At 44.2% G+C, this 6,000-nt stretch overlaps 1 protein-coding gene across 1 annotated transcript in view; it reads left to right on the top strand.

The window, feature by feature from the left end:
• Positions 1-1,867: 1,867 nt before the first annotated feature.
• Positions 1,868-6,000, top strand: part of mfsd6b (major facilitator superfamily domain containing 6b) — a 66,490-nt gene continuing 62,357 nt past the window's right edge. Inside the window, exon 1 of the mRNA XM_073046981.1 lies at positions 1,868-2,319. The gene's annotated coding sequence lies outside the window, so the exon portion shown is untranslated. The remainder of the gene's footprint in view (positions 2,320-6,000) is intronic.

The following is a 6,000-nucleotide window of genomic DNA, read 5'->3' as shown; positions in this document are numbered from 1 at the left end:
ACTGTGGTTATATAGGACAATGTTGAACTTGCACCTGGAATGTTCCACACAGGTTTGCTTTCCATGGAGCACTGAAACTAAGGTTTACTAGATCAATTCCTGGCAAGGCGGGTTGTCCTATGAGGAGAGATTAAACAGATTGAGACAATAGACATTTTTTTCATGTTTGACTGAATGGGTGCATGGATGATATATCCCCACACTGGGATATCCAAGATGAGAAGCAACCATATCAAAATAAGAGGTCAGCCATTTATGACCGAGACGAGCAGGAAGTTCTTTATCTTTAGAATTCTCCCTAGAGAACTGCATGGTCTGTCACTGAATATAGATGTTAGGGCTTTAAGGAAAACACCAGACAGTTGTGGAATGTGAACTGAGATCAAATCAGATTAACCATTATCTCATTGAACTGAGCAGAATGAATGACAGAGTGTTCTCTCCTGCTTCTATCTTTATGGTTTATTTTGCTTACAACTTCTATTTTTATGTGTTTTTGTGCTTACAAAGTACATAAGTAATCTCTGCAGGAAATTGCCTCATAATAGTTCAGCACAGACTAGATGAGCTGAAGGGCCTGTTTCTATGCTGTAGTGCTCTGTGATTCCAGATCACTACAATCATAGTAGTGCAAAATTGTGAGAAATTAATTCAAAATGCCACATAAATTCTACATCAGTACAATCCATGATGTACAATTATGCCCATTTGTGTCAACACTCTTTTGGTGGTTTCATGAAAAATATATTTAATATTCCTTCAGTGGGATGAGGGCTTTACAGGCTGAACCAGCATTTAATTGCCCAAACCTAGTTGCCCTTGAGAAGGTAGTGGTGAGCTGCCTTCTTAACCCACTGCTGTCCTTGAGGTATGCTGTTTGGAGGGAGTTTCAGGAATGGTGATTTAATTCCAAGTCTGTATGGTATGTAGCTTGAAGACAACTTCCAAATGATGGGACCCTCTGCTTTAGCTGCCCCAGTTTCTCTGTCTGGTAGAGGTCCCGAGTTTGGAGTTTTGGTGAGCGGCCTTAGTTCATCCTGTAGATAGTACAAACTGCTGTTACTGTGCTTAGGTGATGAAGTGAATGATGGGATGATGGAATGATGGGGTCGAGGATGGGATACCTTTCAGGTAGATTGCTATGGCTTGCATGGTAGGAAGCTTCCAGAGCACCACTGAAGCTGCACTTACACAGGCAAGTGGACTCCACCTCACTCCTGACTTGAGCCTTGTAGATGGCGGGCAGGCTTTGGCGAGTTATTCGCCAGAGGATCCCAAGCCTCTGAATTGCTCTGGTAGCCACGAAGTGTATAAGGCAACTCCCATTCAATGGTAGCCCCCAAGATATTGACAGCGGTGGGATTCACTGTGGGTAATGCCTTTGGATGTCAGGAACAGATAGTTGGTGACGTAGCACGGTGGGAAGTGCAGAGAAACTCCTGGACAACGGTGTGTTCTTTTAAATTACTATTAGCCTTCGCTCTTCATGGCGTTCGAACACTTCGATAGCTACTAATAACAAAATTATATCTGGAGGGAATAATTGCCTAGATTTCAACAAGCTCTCCCGATTTAAAGTTGTGTTTTAACAATGCGAAGAACAAAACTCCTATTTCTCATTAAAACCTACTTCTAGACCCAACCTGTGCCATTGTTTTTATACCAACACACTCACATCACCGGTTCCTTTCGCATCGCCCTTTCTTCCGCCTCCCACCCTCTCACGGGCACTCGCATTTGTTCTTTCCTCATCTCAAGGTTCGATTATTCACAATTTTGAAGAAAGGTAACCGGCCCGAAGACCTTCCCCCCCCCCCCCCCCAGTCTCTCTCTCTCCCCGCAGATGCTGCCTGACCCTCTGAGTATTTCCAGTGAATTTGTTTCGCTTCAGTCTCTGCGGAGGGGAAACGATGATTCCTGCCACGCTGGGGTCACGTCTCCGATGAGCCTCACGGGGCCGGTTGGCTCAAGCTGAGGGTTGTTGTCCTGTGCGCGGAGGCTGCTCGTGATGCATTGTTCAGCAGGGTGGCGGGTGTGTCCTGCCTCGCCGATCGCGGCGCCGAGGGTGCAGTGCTGGCTTCCTGCCGCCGAAGCTCAGTCGGAACTTCAGTGAGACAGGTGTTCGGGCCCAGTCTCGCCCCAACGTCTCCGGCCTCATATGCCATTAGAAAGAGCTCGCCACCGGGAGGGTTCCAGCTGCGGAGGCGAGGGGGTGCTGTACCTACTGCTGGCGCCGGTATGGACGCATTCAGAGCTGCTATGTAAACCGAGACACCGACTGACAGGAAAGGATCGGCTCCTTTTACCTTCCTGTTCGAGGTAAGATCTGTCAACCCCCTGGGTCGAGCCGGTGGGTATCCGCGCTGAGTATTCAGCGACTAGCTGGAGATGACGCGGGCACTGCCATGATATTGACCCGGGTGATGGTGGGTGGGCGTAGAATACAAAAATGTTGGTTTGCTTCTGAAATTCTGCCTGACCTGCCGAGTTCCTCCAGCATTTTGTTTGTGCGTTGACCAACAAAAAATCTTGTGCGGTGAAAGCGGATCTGTGAACAAGCGTCCCTTTGAAAAGGCGCAATGTACAGGAGCTGTACGTTTCTTCAAAAATACTTTTAAAACCTGGCTTTTGGACGAATGGTTATTTGAAGTTCACATCGTGTTGAAATCCCTTTTATTTCCTGTCCCGGTATGTTCTATTATCCCAGCGCATTGCCGGGGGCAATTTCTCACAAGCCGGTGGCACCCTACCCCTTCCCAGGAAAAGCGTTAACCGTGGAACAAAACGGTACTTCCTTGTTCGGGTAAATTCGGGTGCATTTGAACTTAAAGAGTGATTATGTTTCCTTTGTGTAGCCGGGTGGTGAAGGCAGTTTCTGATTCACACACACACACACACCTAGAATGTAAAGCCGTCACTGAGTTCGGTAAACACAGGATGGGAAGGTACTCAGCGGCCTTTGCAATGGCAATGGGGAGGGAGCAGAACGAGCTGGTGATTCACCTGGCCCTTTCTGATAGGCTCTACCCGTCAAAGTAACCGGATTATTTGAGGTGGAATTTTATAGAAAGCAGCATAAGTATGTGATGTAGGTGCGTGGCCCATGACAGACTGTGACCTCCAGGTGAACTTCTACCTCAGCGCCATCTTTCCACACTATTCCCAAATCCATTGATTAATATCCAAAATCAATGGAATATTTATTCCAATGAACTCAGTGTCTAAGCCTCCATCACCCTCAGGGGTAGAAAATCCCAAAGGTTCACCACACTCTTGAGTGAAAATTGCCTGGTCAGCCCTCTCTTAGTTAGCAGCCCCCCCCCCCCCATTCTATATTCTGCAAATGGGGCCCTTGGCTTTCAACACCTCCAACAGGGGAAATATCCTGTTTGCATTCAGCCTTGTGGTGCTGTGTAAGATATGTGTGTGTTTCAATGGAATCAGTTCTCATGATATTCAGAGCGTTGAAGTGTAATACATCACAGAAAGAGATGCTTTGGACCAGCTCATCTGTGCTGACCAAGTTCTTACTTGAGCTAGTTCCATCTGCCTGTGTTGGCCCTTATAACCTTTCCTGCCTGTTTAACTATCTTTTAAATGTTGTAACTACGCTCTTCTACAACTTGTGGTACTTATCCCTGTGTGGAAACACTTGTCCCTGAGGTCATCTTTACATTTTAACCTTAAATCTGTTTTTAGATTTCTGTACCCTGGATAAAAGACTGTGACATTCATCTTATCTATGGTCCCTCATGATTTTATATACCCTTATAAGGTCAACCCTCTGCCCCCTGTGCTCTGGGGGTAACACTTATTCATTCTGTCCTTATAACTTAAGCCCTCCAGTCTCAGTTACATCATTGTGAATCTTTTCTGCAGCATCTCCAATTTAATGACATTCTTTCTACAGGTGGGTGACCAGAACTGCACGCAGTTCTGCAAATGCAGCCTCACTAGTATCTCATACAGTAATGACATGGCATGTCAACTCTAGTACTCGGTGTACTGAACAATTAAAGCAAGCATGACAAATGCCTCCTCCTGCGCCCTGTCTACCTGGGAAATGAGTACGTGTCTCATGTTCCACGGCACTCTCCAGGGCCCTGCCATTCACTGTGTGAGTCTTGTCCTGATCCAGCTTCTGAAGATACAACTCTTTGCATGTTTCTAAACTCTGCAGAATTGTGATTAGGCTATTCAATTTCTGTTCCTACATCATTTTAGAAACTAATCTAGAAATGTTTTTTTTTAAGTTAGGAAGATCAGAGTCCTATATAATTAGAGTAAGACATCTCTCCTGTTTTCGTGTGGCAAATAACTATTCTTGGAAACAATCTTCCTTGCACTTCATGCAAATCCTTTGACATGTTACTCCTTTGTTTCGAGTAGGAAGACCATAAATGTGCATAGTACTTCAAGTGCAATCCCCCCCCCCCAAGACTCTGAATGAATACAGTAACAGTAAATTATTCCCTTTGTGTTTCCTTGATCTTGTTATTGGAGATTCAGTGTTACTAGACCCTGCCACTTTGGAATGGCCCACATTTTCATTAACCTGGTTCCGCATTACTTTCTTAGAGTCTGTCTTTCTTCAGAGTGGGAGGGGGTGTGTTAGATATTCTGCTAAGCTTATGTGTGCAAGGTGGGGGTTAGTTACACCAGAGGCTTAAAACTGTATGTGTGAGAGTGGAGTGGCTGTGAGTCTGTGGGGTGTTGACTATGGTCAGGGGGTGCTTGGATGCTCAATGTTAATGGGGGCTTTCCCCAGAATTGATAGAGGTGCTTTCCATTGTGGGATGTCGTTAGGGTGAGGGGCTGGAGGGGAAAGGGAAGGAGTTATGATTAGGGTTAGTGGATGGAGAGAGAGGGGACTGAAAGTTAGGGTTAGAGGTAGATTTAGGGGATGGAGGAGAGAGGGGTGTGGAAGCTAGCGTTAGGAATAGGGGCAGGTTGGGGCAGTGATGAAGTTTTTTTTGAAAGATTGGTGATGAAACATATCAACTCCTGCCTGAGATGCAACTTGCGACCACTCCAATTTGACTAATGGCACAACAGGTCCACATCAGATGCAATTTCATTGACTCTTCACTCAACTCTAGTCAGCAAAGGTACATAACAACTACATCTCAGTTTAGTATTGTGGCTTTCTGAAGATTTACAGAGATATTACTGTGTAGCCCTAATAGCTTAATACTATTGCATAATAACATTGGGATGACACCAGCTGTGGATATTACTATCAGGACAATGTATACCCTGTTTATGTTCCATAGATTTTCAATGTCCTCTTTTAATTCAGCATCTTTTTGGTGTTTTTCACTTATGATTTCTGTAAGTTATGTGTGTTTGAAATGGCGATGTCTATTAAGTAAGTTGTTCTTGTTTGTTCATCCTGTACTATTATATCCAAACTTTATTATGGATTATCCTATCTGTAATAATTGATTAATCATAATATAATTTGTAGCATTCTGACTCTAAAACTGGACCAGATTTGTATTTATAGTAAGGTATGATTTCATTTATGAGTTTGTATCTTAAAACAAGATTTTGATGAATGGTGTTTGCCACTTGATTGTGCCTGTGTAAGTAATCGGATAAAGTTAAACTGCTACAGCATCCTGTAATGTGTTGGATTGTTTCTGATTTTTCTTGGTGTTTTCTACATTTATCACCTTGAGCTTGTTGGTATTTTATTATGGATTTTTGATCTCTTTTGTGCTAACCACCTGGTCCTGCATTGCCACAAGGAGCCCTTCTGTTTCTGGGAGGAGGTCTCCAACTCTGAGCCAGGCGTTCCACACTTCTTGTTGCAGTCTAGTCTGCTCAGATCATGGGGTTGTCTTCCATTGAATAACTTATTCTTCAATAGTGATAAAGTCATCATGTTTTTGTGTTTAATTGTGCTGTCACATTTAAATATGCTGTCATTTAAATTTAGTGGTGTGTGCTTCTTATCAGAATTGCAAATGCTTGTATGGAGTGCTGAATCCTGTTTTC

Source organism: Hemitrygon akajei, chromosome 5 (genome assembly GCF_048418815.1).
Source record: "Hemitrygon akajei chromosome 5, sHemAka1.3, whole genome shotgun sequence".
Lineage (NCBI taxonomy): Eukaryota > Metazoa > Chordata > Chondrichthyes > Myliobatiformes > Dasyatidae > Hemitrygon > Hemitrygon akajei.
The sequence above is the reverse complement of the archived record's forward strand: the minus strand, read 5'-3'. Positions and strand labels throughout refer to the sequence as shown.